This window comes from Leucoraja erinacea, chromosome 13 (assembly GCF_028641065.1).
Source record: "Leucoraja erinacea ecotype New England chromosome 13, Leri_hhj_1, whole genome shotgun sequence".
NCBI classification, from domain to species: domain Eukaryota; kingdom Metazoa; phylum Chordata; class Chondrichthyes; order Rajiformes; family Rajidae; genus Leucoraja; species Leucoraja erinaceus.
The window spans coordinates 44,358,751-44,374,453 of NC_073389.1; positions in this window are offsets into that span (position 1 = coordinate 44,358,751).

Below are 15,703 nucleotides of genomic sequence, written 5' to 3' on the forward strand. Positions count from 1 at the left end.
AGACATATGACTTCAGTGGCATAAAATAAACCCATCAGCTGCGATCATCCCTGTCTGTATCTGTGGTTGGTGTCTCTTGCCTTTGTTTTAAATGTTTTCAAGCATTAGAGCAGGGCGGTTGTAGGTAATGATTAACGGAACTACAATGACTGCATTTGGTTGATGTACTGGTCTCATGCACAAGGCTGATAGTCTTACAAAATTGTGTGCTGTATGCTGATAAGTACATGATAACACTTTCCTGAGCTTGTTTGATCTCTTATACTTATACGTGCAGTCTTGCCAAGAAATTGGCCCCATTTGTGCCTTTTTTTTTAAAGCTGCAGTGAGTTAAATTTGATCATTGGAAAATGGACAAGCACTTCTGAACGTTTGCCTCGTGTGAAGTCATAGGTTCATGTTCATAAGTGATAGGATCAGAGTCTACTCCACCATTCAATCATGGCTGATCTATCTTTCCCTCTGAACCCCATTCTCCCACCTTCTCCCCATAACCCCTGACATCTGTACTAATCAAGAATCTATCTATCTCTTAAACATATCTATGACTTAGCCTCCACAGCTTTCTGTGGCAATGAATTTCACAGATTCACCACCCTCTGACTAAAGAAATTCTTCCACATCGCCTTCCTAAATAAAATTATAAATGGTTGCTTTCCGAAAATTATAACTACTCTTAATTCAAATTCACACATGCACTGACTTCACAGCCCAACACCTGGACTTCCATCTGTATATATGTATATAGCGCCGCAGAATTTGTGCACCTATCCCCCCCCCCTTCTCCCTTCTGTTTTTTGTTTTTCTGTTTCTTGTTTTTTTGTACTAAATTATATGTATGCACTGAGTACGAGCAGCTTTCAATTTCACTGTACATGTATAGTGACAATAAATGGCATATCTATATCTATCTATATCTATATCTATCTATATCTATATCTATCTATATCTAAAGGAACGTCTAAGTCACATGGCTAATGGGAACATCCATTGCAAAATTGTCAGTCGGGCGGCACAATGGCATAGCTAATGTAACTTCTACCTCTTCAAACCTGATCTCCAATTCTGTCGTTGTAGAGTTTGCACATTCTTCCTGTGATGTTGTGGGTTTCCTCCGGGTGCTCTGTTTCCTCCCACATCCGAAAGATAAGACCTTGGTAGGTTCATTGGCCATTTCAACTACTGCTAGTTTGTAATTTGTTCATAGAATCTATGGGAAAGTTTACGGGAATGTGAGGAGGATAAAATATAGTAGGTTTAGGATTACTATAGATGGGTGCATGGAGATTAATGAGGACTTGGTATAGCGAAGTGCCTGCTTCTATGCTATTTGATTCTATAAAGCATCCAGGCGTACCAATGAAAATTGTGGATTAAATGTGTGGCCTGCATTTGAAACTCACAGAAAGACTAGGGGCCAACCATGCAGCAAGTCAGTAAAAAGATGTAAAATAACCCTTTCATCAATGTATTGCTTGTTGCACTGTGAGCATCGGTTTTTATTCCTCAGCATTTCTGGGTGTTCAGTAACTTACTATAACCCTTGTAGATAATTCACTGTCCAGGTTAATGTTGCAGTCCCTGTCCACATGATAAAGCCACGCTCTGCCATAACATGAACACACTCGCTTCACTATACTGGTTGAGGAAGGGGTGGGAGGTGGACTGTGTGGGGTGGCAGGACACGTTGCTCCTCCCGTGCAGCAGGTGGCGCTGCACAGGATAAGGGAGATGTTTTGTATATAGTTCTCTCCTGTGTGTGTGTGTGTGTGCGTGCGGCCATTTTGAGTAGTCTTGCTGCCAGCATTGGGTAAAGCATTAAGGACTTCTGTTCTAATTTAAAGACTCTCAAGTTTTGTGCAACTATGGGTCCCTCCTCAATCTTCCCTCACATCCAAGGCAGCTTTCTCTGAAAAAAAGGTCCCGATCGAAGACATCACCCAGTCCGAAGAAGGGTCCCGACCCGAAAAGTCACCTACCCATGTTCTACAGAGATGCTGCCTGACCCACTGAGTTGCTCCAGCGCTTTGTGTAAACCAGCTTCTGCAATTCCTTGTTCCTATAGCTTTTTCTACAACTGTTCCACAGCTGAACATAGAGAGTGTATATTTAAAGTTCTGACAGCCTTCCCATGCTTCATGGCAGGAACAAAATAACAGCCGTCAATAGAACCGGGCCTGTAAACGTACCCAACACGGCATAGATGCTTTTTTTGGTTATTTCCCACCATTTTAACCAGTCACCTGGCTCTGTGTTTTTACAAATAACAATGGCCATTTGATACACTAGAAGAACATGAATTCTAATTTATAGCTATCTGTGATGTCTCTCACTGAATTGATCATCAAGGATCACACATGAAGAACTAGCAAATAATTTGTGTAGGGTGGAACTTCAGATGCTGGTTTATATTAAAGGAAGCTAGACACAAAATGCTGGAGTAATTCCGGAGAAAAGGATTAGATGACATTTCGGGTCGAGACCCTTCTATAGACTGAGAGTCAGGTGTGATGGAAACCAGAGGCATGAAAAGGTACAGAACAAATCAGAGCCAGCACTGATGGTGAAGGAAAGGTGGCTGTGGAAGAGGTGATAATGGAAGGATATGAACAGTGAAACTTGCGAGGGTGGGAGAGGGACGGAGAGACTCATCGGTGCTGACTGATTTATTCTGTACCTTCCCATATCGCTAGGACCATTTGACACATCATGTCTACTCTGCCATTCAATCATTGTTGATCTATCTTTCCCTCTCAACGCCATTCTCCTGCCCTCTCCCCATAACCACTGACACCCATACTGATCAATATCTATGAACTTGTCCTCCACAACCGGCTGTGGCAAAGAATTCCACAGATTCACTACCTTCTGACTAAAGGTCATCTATCCGTCAGTCGTCATCGTAGCTTGTTATCAAATTACGTCTGATAATATGCTTGTGCAGCACATTGTGAAGTTAAAACCATTGTACAGACACAAGTTGCTGTTGGATGGGAAGTTTCTATGTCAATGGTTTTATGGACATGGGAACTGGAACCTCTACTGGAAATTTACAGATGCTAAATAGGGATCTACTTGCATTAATCTCCTGATAAGCGGAGAAAAATGGTGCAGCTGAAGGTTTAGTTTGGCTTCATTTAGTTTATTGGCACGTACATACCAATGTACATTGAAAAGCATTTTTGTTGCATGTTATTCAGTCAGCGGAAAGACTATGCGTGATCACAATCAAGCCGTCCACAGTGTACAGATACAGGATAAAGGGAATAACGTTGAGTTCAAGATAAAGTCCAGTAACATCCGATTAAAGATGGTCCGAGTGTCTCCAATGAGGTAGATGGCAGGTCAGGCCTACTCACTAGTTGCTGATTTGAGGGAAAGATTGGTGTCTTGGCACCAGGTTATGAGGTTCTCAATCTCCTTTCCATACTCTGTCTCATCATCCTCTGATATCCGGCCTAGCACGATGGTGTAATCTGCGAAATTGTAAATTAGTTGGATTTGCACTTGACTGCATGTTCCTGAGTGTATTAGGAGTATTATTTAGGATTGCATTTCGTTGTCTCTGTACTGTACACTGCACAATGACAATAAAGTTTGAATTTTTTTGAATCTGAGTAAAGAAAGTAACTGAGAACACATCCATTATGGGGCACTAGTATGATTATCGTAGAGGATGATTTAGGTCTGGTAGGCCAGGTTAGGCCAACCTAACCTATGATACGAATAATTGACTGCCGTACCCAAAGATATGAAAATAGAATATTTGGCGTATTGCATACAGTTCTGGTTGGCCCAGTAAAATAAAGTGTGGAGGCTTTGCAGAAGATGCAGAGGAGGTTTATCAGAGTGCTGCCTGGATTAGAGAGTTTCAGTTACAGGAAGAGGTTGGATAGACCTGGAATATTTTCTCTTGAATGTCGGAGGTTGGGGGGATTCTTTATAGAAATATATAAAATTATAAGAGGCATGGATTGGGTAGACATTCAGAACCTTTTTTTCCAAGAGTGTAAATGACTAACACTAGAGGGCATTGCTATACGGTGAGAGGGGGAAAATTTGCACAACATTTTTTAAAAGACAGTAGTGGGAGCCTGGAATGAAGTACTAGGGGTGGCAGTGGATGCAGTTACGATTGTGCCATTTAAGAGGCTTTTTGGCACATGGAAGTGCAGGTAATGGAGGGATATAGATCATATCCAGGCAGAGGAGATCTGTTCAACTTGGCATCATGTTCGCCACAAACATTGTGGGCTGAAGGGCCAGTTCCTGTGCTGTACTGTTCTATGTTCTAATAAATGGAAAATAATTTCTGACTTAATAATTTTATGTAAAAAAAAATTGTTCTTGAGCCTGCAACAACATTCTGCAGTACAAATTCCTTAACAATTAAATTGAAATATAAAGCTGGGGACTGGTTGCTATTGAAGCTTTTTTTTAATATTACTGGTGAAACATTTGCATTTGTTGCAGTCATTGCTGCTTACCTAGCTGGACTGGATGCAAATAAAGAGAGAAAATGAAAGAAGTCTTTTATTTTCTCTGCAAACTGAATGCAAATGTCGCAGAAACAGAAAGTCATCTTATCGCAGGCCAGGGAACATTCAAATGAAACTCTTTTTTTTTAAAATATGGTAGGGGGAGGGGGTGGGGGTGGGGGGGAGAGGTGGTGGGGGTGGTTCAGTTTGTATATTCTTAAAAAACAGGAACCGAAGAAGAAAGATGGGCGATATCGAAACCAGAACAAAAGGCAAAGTGCAGATCAGGGTGAAAGCATTTAATGGTAATTTTATTCTACATGCCACAAAGCAAAAACTCAGCGACATTCTATCCCATGCTAACTGGGAGGATAAGTAAACACAGTTACTGACCTCACTCCCCAGTTTTTACATTTCCTATTTCATTTGCAGCCAATTCATTCATATTTTCTTAACAGAGGTTGAAAGTTGCCTCCGAAGCATCGGTGTGGTGATATGCATTTGATCATATTCCATTCATAATTGCAGGGTTAATAACTGATTGAGTTCGAGCAATTGCACACTCGAAATAAGTTAGACGAGAACGGATAGTGATACTGCATTAATCGTGGATGGCATTGATCATAAGTAACCTTCCTGCACAGCTAACCTACAAAAAAAAGCCATCTACTCGAGCGCTAATAGTAAGACCGCAGACACTAAATGCTTTTTAAATACTCTCTGAGGTGAACTGATCAAGCATTGCAGGGCAATAAAAATGGCATCTTCTCACTTATGAACAATTAGTATAAATGGAAAGAAAGCCACACTGGCGATCCCAGGGACAGAGTAAGTGTACATCATTGAACACAATGCACATTGTAAGAGGCATGATTTTTGCTTATGATTTTTTTAATTTGTGCTTATTATATTGTTTGCAATGTACTATGTTTACATATTATGTTGTGCTGTTGCAAGTAGGAATTTAATTGTTCTATCTGGTACATATGACAATAAAACACTCTTGAATCTTGACCTCCATTGAGGATAATGTGCACTCCATTGAGGATAAATGGGGATCCTGTGGATAGGGTGAACTGTTTTAAATATCTGGGAGTCCACATCTCCGAGGATATGACATGGGCATCACACGCATCAGCACTCGTGAGTAAGGCAAGGCAGCGCCTTTACCACCTCAGGCAATTGAGGAAATTCAGAGTGTCTCCGAGGATCCTCCAGTGCTTCTACGCAGCGGCGGTGGAAAGCGTCTTGTCCGGAAATATTACCATCTGGTTTGGGAACTGCTCTGCCAAGGACAGGAAGGCTCTGCAGAGAGTAGTGCGTTCGGCTGAACGCACTATGGGAACTTCACTTGCCCCCCTGCAGGAACTATACAACAGGAGGTGCAACTCCAGAGCAAATAAAATCATGAGAGACCCCTTCCACCCCTGCAACGGACTGTTCCAGCTGCTATGGTCAGGCAAACGCCACCATTGCCATGCGGTGAGAACGGAGAGATTGAGAAGGAGTTTCTTCCCAGAGGCCATTCGGACTGTAAACGCCTATCTCACCAGGGACTAACTCTACTGAACGTTTTTCCTTCCATTATTTATTATGTAAAAGAATATGTGTGTTATGATTGTGTTTATAATTTGTTTGGTTGTTTGGTTGTTTGTCTTTTGCACAAAAGTCCGCGAGCATTGCCACTTTCATTTCACTGCACCTCCCGTATGTGTATGTGACAAATAAACTTGACTTGACCTGACTCCTGAATTTGAATATGTATTGTGATAGCATTTTCACTTGGTTCTCCAAGTGGTGGTGCTAATTAATTTCATTTGAGCAAATGTCCCAGTGCATAAAGATGTGCAAAGTGGAGACGTCCCTCTTTTTCCCGTAATTTTGTTACACTTCCATCAGGTCTCACTGCAACCTCCAGCGTTCCAGAGAAAACAATCCACGTCTGTCGGACCTCTCCCTGTAGCTAGTACCCTCAAATCCAGGCATCATTCCAGTAAACCTTCTCTGCCCTCTTTCCAAAACCTCCACATCCTTCCTATAATGCATGGGCTGCAGAACCGGAGGACTGGGGTGCTAGGGGGGCTGCAGCAGGCGTATTTTTCTCTTCTTCTGAGGACCTCCGACATCCAGAATCTCAGAACAAGTGCACAGTGAGCGCGGCAAAATCGCTCTATGAACTTTGGGCAAAACCATGACCAGCCGTGGCGGAAACTGACTGCCACTCCAAAACCCTCTGCTCTACGGCCAATCACAGTGCGGTACACAGTCGAGATATGGGGCAGTGAAGGAAGAACTGTGATTAGCCTCCGAGCGGAAAGGAGGGTGGGCACTGAGAGAGAGAGAGAGAGAGAGAGAGAGAGAGAGAGGGATTCAGTCAGCCACAAGAGGAAGAGAGTCGGCTCCGAGAGGGAGGGAGGAGAGAGAGAGAGAAAGTTGGGCCCAGAGACAGAGAGAGAGAGAGAGAGAGTCGGCCCCGAAACGAAGGGGGGGGGGGGGGGGGGGGGGGGGGGGGGGGGGGGTTTTTTGGTTGGGGGATGACCTGTATATTCCCCAGTTTTTGAGTTCGGGGGAACGACAATATTATTCCCCAATTTTTGGAGGTCGAGGTACCCTCAAGTCTGCTGATAGTGCTCCGCTCCCCCCCCCCCCCCCCTCCCCCCCCCCCCATAGTCATCACTCAGCCCCCCCCCCCCACTGTAATGGGACGACCAGAACAGCAGGCAAAATTTGCACTCCAGATGTGAGCTAACTGAAGTCCTATGACTCATGACTTCCTGAAGGTCAGTGGAATGACATAATCCATCCTAACAGCCTCTGATGCATGCGTATCCATGGTGACTGTCGCTGACGTCAGGTTGGCTTTTCTGAGAGTGAACCCAAGGACATTGACCACCCTGGGGAAGTCCACGGTTGAATTCTGAGAACCTGCAATGACCAGCGTGCAGGAGTAGTCATGGACATCCTTATTATCTCCATACTCCAATTAGTTTAGTTTAGTTTAGAGATACAGCACGGAAACAGGCCCTTCAGCCCACTGAGCCCGCGCCAACCAACAATCCCGGCACATTAACACAGTCGTACACCCACTAGGGACAATTTTTACATTTACCAAGCCAATTAACCTACAAACCTGTACGTCTTTGGAGTGTGGGAGAAAACCGAAGGACTCGGAGAAAACCCACGCAGTAACGGGGAGAACGTACAAACTCCGTACAGACAGCACCCGTAGTCGGGATCGAACCCGGGTCTCCGGTGCTGCATTCACTGTAAGGCAGCAGCTCTACCGCTGCGCCACCATGATCGCCCAGATTGTTCCAACCAATCTGTTGTTCCCCACTGCGTTAGGAAGACCGCTATTATCCCAGTGTCAAAGAAGTGGAAGGTAGCAGTCTTAATGACCACTATCCAGTGGCTCTGACATCCATTATCTTGAAGTGCTTTGAGAGGTTGCATGATGGGAGGGTCCCCCATCAGGTAGCGACAATCTGTGGCTCCGGTTTTAACGCACTAGGAGCATGGAGAAGCAGCTGGGAACAGACTTTGCGATCTCCGCAATACATTGTTGCACCGAACACCACAGCCACCACCCGGCTCGGATCTGCCCCGTAAAGTGTGGGTCACCCTGAACTGGCTCCGTGCAGGGGTCGGCCGGTTCAACGGCAACATGTATCGCTGGGGGCTGCGTTCATCAGCAACCTGCGTGTGTGGTGCTGACCAGCAAACAGCGCAGCACGTCAGTTTCGACGTCGCAGCTGTCGACAACAGCACATTGAACTGGCTACAGCGCCTGGAGGGCGTTATATAACTTCTGCTGCCTCTCACGCAAGAAGAAGAGGCTAGTCATGGTGCACATCAACTACAGCAAACGGGACAGCTTTGATCCAATGCAATTCACATTTTGCCGCAACAGGTACACAGTAGACATCATGATGTTTTCACGAGAGAGTTAGGTTTAGCTCATGGGGCTAACGATATCAAGGGATATGGAGAAAAAGCAGGAACGGGGTATCAATTTTTAATGATCAGCCATGATCATATCGAATGGCTCAAAGGGCCGAATGGCCTACTCCTGCACCTATTTTCTCTTTGGGGTGAGCTGTATTGTCCAAGATGCTCCACAGTTTGAGGAGCATCCTCCCCTACAAGATCACCTCCAGTGAACCTAACTCCACCCCCAGGACAGAACCAGCCAAACCCGCAGAGTTACTCCAGTCTGAAGAAGGGTCCCGACCTGAAACATCGCCTATCTGTGGCCACCAAAGATGCTGCCTGATCCGTTGAGATATTCCAGCACTTTGCGTCTTTTTCAACATTTCCTCCAGAGGGAGAGGTTGCGATAGAACAGTGTAGAGGCAAATTGACTGTGGTGTCATCAGCACTATTTCAAAATGGGATCAAAGTGCAATGGGATCATCCCCTCCATCCTGGCCATATTTAAGACTCATTTAGTCAGTTTTGTTATTGTTCTGCTGGGAGCATGCTGTAAATAAATGACCTACGCCAAATCCTACATTACAGTGACTGCATTTCATTAGCAGTTCCTTTAGACTTTAGAATAGCTTGAAATGGGCGGCACAGTGGCGCAGCGGTAGAGTTGCTATCTTATAGCGCCAGAAATCCGTGTTGTATCCTGACTACGGGTACTTTCTCCCTGTGACCAGGTGGGTTTTCTCCTGGTGCTCTGGTTTCCTCCCACACTCCAAAGACACACAGGTTTGTAGATTCATTGGCTTTGGTCAAAAAATTGCAGAAATTGTCCCTAGTGTGTGGGATGGTGCTAGTGTACGGGATGATCGCTGGTCGGTGTGGACTTGGTGGACTGAAGGACCTGTTTCTGTGCCATTTCACCATAGTCTAAAATAAAGTCTAAATTCTGTGAAAGATCCTATCGAAATACAAATCTTTCTTTACAATGATGGTTTTCTGAAGCAGAATGTCAGCTCAACGACAAGTTGCTTGAGAACATACCACTGAGAGATTGAAGCAACACAGACCAACCACCAAGATTACAATAGAGACCTATTACTGCCAGAGAAAAAAAACCTCTTGTATGCTTAGAATATAAGCACCTGGCCTTAGTGTGGACGCGCCCACTAAAATAAGTGAAAACAGGAAACAGACACTAATCAAAAGGGATGTATCTGCAGCCTGATATGATGAACAGTCTTCCAAGAAGTGTCAAAGTTTACTATCTCAGCTAATGTTTAGAAGACTCTGAACCTTCTCTGTCAGTGGACAATTCTGTAAAGAATTTTAGAATCATAGGGGACGGCAAAACTGAACCAGGCCCTTTGTTCGGGTTATCATCCACCATTTACGCTCATCGTACAAAAACATCTGCCCCTCCCCCACCTCACCCCGATTCTACAATCATCGACACGTATAGGGGAAATTACAATAGCCGATTAATCAGCCAACCCGCACATTTTTCAGATGTAGGAGGAACAAGGTGCACCCAGGGGAATCCCACGTGGTCACAGGCAGTTCTTGCAAATGCTGTCTGTGAGTGAAGACTGAACAATTCATGCTTTAGGGATCCCTCTATCTGATCTTCAGTACATTCAGTCTGGACGAAGCAGCACTTTGTACATTAAACCAAAGATAGACACAAAAAACTCAGATGGGACTTGCTTAGATGTGGCATCTTGGTCAGAATGGACCAGTCGGTTTGAAGGGCCTGTTTATGTGCTGCGTGACACGATGATTCGATATATTATTATCTTATGAATATTGTGGATGAATACTATGAGCTGCTTATGGACTAGGAATTTTATTGCACCCTGGTGTATATGAAAGAAAGCTAATCTGAATCTGAATCTGACTGATATGAATCCAAATCAGAATCAGGATCAGAATCAAAATCCGAATGTACAGTAAATGTGAATGTGAATGTGAATCTAGCAGGAACACTAGAAGAATGGTTCTGCTTTTTTTGTTCCCAGATAATGAGCTTTACGTTCACCTGAGAGAACAGTCGAGAATTGGCTTCATCCTCGAGATGGCCACTGACAGTGTAGCACTGAATCACCGCTGCAACTGAGCACCAGCCAAGCTTATACGTTTAAATCTCTGGAGTAACTCAGCGGGACAGGCAGCATCTCTGTAGAGATGGAATGGGTGACGTTTTGGGTTGGGACGCCGGAAGAAGGGTCTTGACTCCAAATGTCACCCATTCCTTCTCTCCAGAGATGCTGCATGTCCCGCTGAGTTACTCCAGCTTTTTGTGTCTATCGTCGGTTTAAACCAGCATCTGCAGTTCCTTCCTACACTTCGTACATTAATATCTGGGAGCTTTGCAACAGCAGCTAACAGGGTGGCGCAGTGGCACAGTGGTATGGTTGCTGCCTTACAGCACCAGAGATCCAGGTTCGATCCTGATTATGGGTGCCATCTGTATGGAGTTTCTTATGTTCTCCCCGTGACCACCGGGATTTTCTCTGTACGGTATCTTCACACACGTTCAGGTACAAAGACGTACAGGCTTGTAGGTTAACTGGCTTTGGTAAGTTTTAAAATTGTCCTTAGCATGCGTACATTAGTAAGGGATGATTGCTAGTTGGCGTGGACACGGTGGCCGAAGGACCTAAATACTAAAGACTTTAACCAGAGATGGACCATTAGGATTTAGGATTATGCAGAGGCCATTCCATTGCCAACCCTAACATTGCTAAAAGCTCTGTGATAGTTTGGCATACTGAATAGTCTTCATACACAATGTGGTCCCATGAAATCTTCTGTAGCTTTATCAAGGCCTTGTAAAGTCTTTGTAATAAATTCAAGTGACTTTCTTGCACAATGCTGCTCAGATAGCAATCTCCTTTTGCATGCAGGCTCTGTGAACTCTGCATGGCTCTGCATGGTAAATGAAGGAGGAAATAGGCTATGGGGCTGCAGCTCACTTGTGCCATTCTTGGTGCTGCAAGTTGCTCTTCGTGGAGAGGGTCAGAAGTTGAAATGCTGTCTGCAAAATCACACTATCAAGCATCCCTTTTCCACCTTTCAACATTGTACTTATTGTCGTATTTCACTCAGGGCGTATTGGGTATATGAAATGAGCTGCCAGAGGAGGCAGATACTGTATCAACATTTAAAAGATACTCAGACAGGTACATGGATCGGAAAGGTTTAGAGGGATATAGACCCAATGAGGGCAAATGGGACTTGCTTAGATGTGGCATCTTGGTTAGAATGGACCAGTCGGTTTGAAGGGCCTGTTTATGTGCTGCGTAACACGATGATTCGATATATTATTATCTTATGAATATTGTGGATGAATACTATGAGCTGCTTATGGACTAGGAATTTTATTGCACCCTGGTGTATATGACAGAAAGCTAATCTGAATCTGAATCTGACTGATATGAATCCAAATCAGAATCAGGATCAGAATCAAAATCCGAATGTACAGTAAATGTGAATGTGAATGTGAATCTAGCAGGAACACTAGAAGAATGGTTCTGCTTTTTTTGTTCCCAGATAATGAGCTTTACGTTCACCTGAGAGAACAGTCGAGAATTGGCTTCATCCTCGAGATGGCCACTGACAGTGTAGCACTGAATCACCGCTGCAACTGAGCACCAGCCAAGCTTATACGTTTAAATCTCTAGAGTGGAGCTTCATTCCACGATTGCTCAACGATGCCACAAAACTGTGGCAAGCTGAACAGAGATGCAATTCTCAAGCTGCAGCTATTGTTTAATTGGGAGCACTGAAGAGACAGGCGGAGATGCACTGTGCATCTGCTTGACCAAGTCTCTGTGAAATGTAATGAGAGCTGTGGGGCATTTCATCTTTTCCCTCCTTTTAATGCTTTGGCTTACCGTCTGCCCCCAACTCAATGCCTCTTGTTGAATAAAACTAAAATGGGACAACTTTGTCAGCCGAGGTACTAATTAAGTGCCACTAGTGCATAATTAGCAATAATAGATGACAACACTAGAGCCTAAAGAAGCCACTGACTACCCAGAGATTTTCTCTATGCCCAGTTTACCAGGTTGCTTTATAGCGCAGAGAATAGGCCAACACTCTATTACTTCAGAGCAAAGCTTTTTGACGACTTACAATTGGAAAGGGGACAGATCATGCCAGTGATATTTAAGCTTAGCACACAAAACCATCAGCTTTCTGCAGTCTACATCTGATCATTTTATATTTGCATTGCTCTATATCAACACTTTCAAGTAATTGACTGCAGTGCTGGCCAGGGAGTAGGATACAACCCTTCATATGCTTTGGTAGGAGTTCTAATCATCGGCATGGGGCCTGTACGATTACATTTGACAGCAATGTTATTCAAGCATGTCATGACCTTTGACAGAGAAGGTTGTTTCCTCTACAAATTGGGCCAATAAGACATCACTAAATGGTAATATTTGTATTTGTACAACTAATATAGATTCATGAAGCCGCCACAATGAAAGGGAGAATAATTGTTATTCATTTTTATTAAAACATCTTTGAAAAAAAATTCTATTTGGTTCGGTATCTCCGCAACTCCAATAAAAAAATCAATGCAACAAGACATCGAAAATAATATTTTGTATTACAGAAGACTCCAAAGGTCTACAGATTTGTAGGCTAATTGGCTTGGTAAATTGTCCCTAGTGTGTGTAGGCTAGTGTTAATGTGCGGGAATCATTGGTCGGCGCGCACTCGGTAGGCCAAAGTGTGCGGTATCTCGAAACAAAACAAAAAAAAACGGAGAATTACAAAAAAATGTTTAGAACTGAGGATCAGTTTTCTTTCAAACATTTTGAAATATGTTCTAACTACCGAAATCTATTAGAAATATAATCTAAACGTCTTCTGTGTATTGGTTTAAAAATTGTCACCTACTTTCAATCGCAGTTGACTGAGCATGCAGTGGAAAGAGCAGAATTGGAAAGATTTGGCTTGGAAAGGCTTTGTGAGCCCTCGATCTTATGTTTACATGTGCAGTCTATCCAGCAGAGGTCAACAGACAGCAATCAAGAACCCTGAGAGATTTTTACCCTTGTGTAGGAAGGAACTGCAGATGCTAGTTTAGAAGCATAGAAACATAGAACTTAGGTGCAGGAGTAGGCCATTCGGCCCTTCGAGCCTGCACCGCCATTCAATATGATCATGGCTGATCATCCAACTCAGTATCCCGTACCTGCCTTCTCTCCATATCCTCTGAGCCCCTTAGCCACAAGGGCCACATCTAACTCTCTCTTAAATATAGCTAATGAACTGGCCTCAACTACGCTCTGTGGCAGAGAGTTCCAGAGATTCACCACTCTTTGTGTGAAAAAAGTTATTCTCTAGTTTGCACTGAAGATAGACACAAAATGCTGGAGTAACTCAATGGCAGCATCTCAGGAGAGAAGGAATGGGTGTTGAAGAAGGAACTGCAGATGCTGATTGGGTCTTCAAATGGGGTCTTAAGGGGTTGGACAGGCTAGATGCAGGAAGATTGCTCCCGGTGTTGGGGAAGTCCAGGACAAGGGGTCACAGCTTAAGGATAAGGGGGAAATCCTTTAAAACCGAGATGAGAAGAACTTTTTTCACACAGAGAGTGCTGCTTCTAACTGACACGTTAATGCATTTGTCCTCAAACTGTCTTTTGCATCAGCCATTCCTCTCCCATCTGCTCCGCTGCTGAAAAGTAATTTGTTTTCTCTCTTGGTCTGAAGATGGGCCCTGGCACCTGAGTATTCCCTCCCCAGATGCTGCCTAACCCATTGAATCCATCCAGCACTTATGATTATTTTGCTTATGATCCCAGCATCTGAAGTCTCTTGTGTCTTTGTTTCCTCTCTTTCCGGTCCTAACGAAGGGTCATCGACCTGAAGCATTAACATTGTTTCTCTTTCAGCAGGTACTGCCTGACCTTTTGAGAATCTCCTGCATTTTTTAATATTAGTTCAGATTTCCAGCTTTTTAGGTTTTCATCTGACAGTGAGGGTCCTTCTCACTTATGGCCAAGCAAGGTTTTGGTGCTTGTTTGCAAGATCTGGTAGTGAGGCAATCCACTAGATTTTCTTAACTTCCAGCTATCCAACAGGATTCATCATCTACTTTTCTCTGCAAAGTTTGTGAACATCCCACACACACCACGGCTCAGCTGAAAAGACTTCCATAATTAGATATGATAGTGGTGTTTAAGAGGCTTTTAAATAGACACATAGAGAGTCATAAGAATAGTGGGTTATGCATCATGTGGAGGCAGATGAGATTAGTTTAGGAAGGAACTGCTGAGTTATACCAAAGATAGACATAAATGCTGGAGGAACTCAGCAGGTCAGGCAGCATCTCTGGAGAAAAGGAATATGTAACATTTCAGGTGACTGGAGTCTAAAGAACCGTTCCGACCCGAAACGTCACCTATTCCTTTTTTTTCAGAGATGTTGCCCGACCCGCTGAGTTACTCCAGCATTTTGTGTCTATCTTCGACATTAGTTTATCTTGGCATCATGTTAAAAATAGACATTGTAGGCCAAAGGGACTGGTCATGTGCTGTACTGGTTCTATATATTACCGTGACTGACCCATCCTTCGCAACACAGGAGGAGGATAGTACCCCAGCAAACATGACGCTTCATGTTTACATCCCCAGGGTCACAGTTTGACGCAACCACACATGAAGATACATATCAGGTTCCAGTTCCATGTTGGTTAGATGTCCACAGACGTAGGCAGAATTTGGTTCTGACCTGCAAAATAAGCTGAGAAATGGTTCTGGTGAATGCTGCTTCTATACGCCATAGTGACCCAGGTTTAATCCTGGCCCTTAGTGCCAATTGTGCTTTGCATGCTGCCCCATGTGTTTTCCTCCGGGTGTTCCAGCTTCATACGTTCATTAGCTATAGCAGCAGAATTAGGCCATTCGGCCCATCAAGCCTACTCCTCCGTTTAATCATGGCTGATCAATCTCCCTCTTAACCCCACTCTCCTGCCCTTTCCCCCATAAGGTCTGACACCCGTATTAATCAAGAATCTATCTATCTCTGCCTTAAAATTATCCATTGGCTCCACGGCCGTTTCCTCCCATACCCCTAGGTTTCAGGGGTGATAGGTTGATCGGTCTCTTGTGTGTGTATGTAAGTGGTTCAATCTGGTAGCTGACAGGAGTGTGGAGAGAATAAAGTAGGATTCATGTAAAAAGTTGCTTCTTGGTCAGCATGTGCTCAGTGGTCTGAAGGGCTTGTTTTTGTTATGTACGAGTTGAATATAGGAGCAACACAGGTCCTTCTGCAATTGTACAG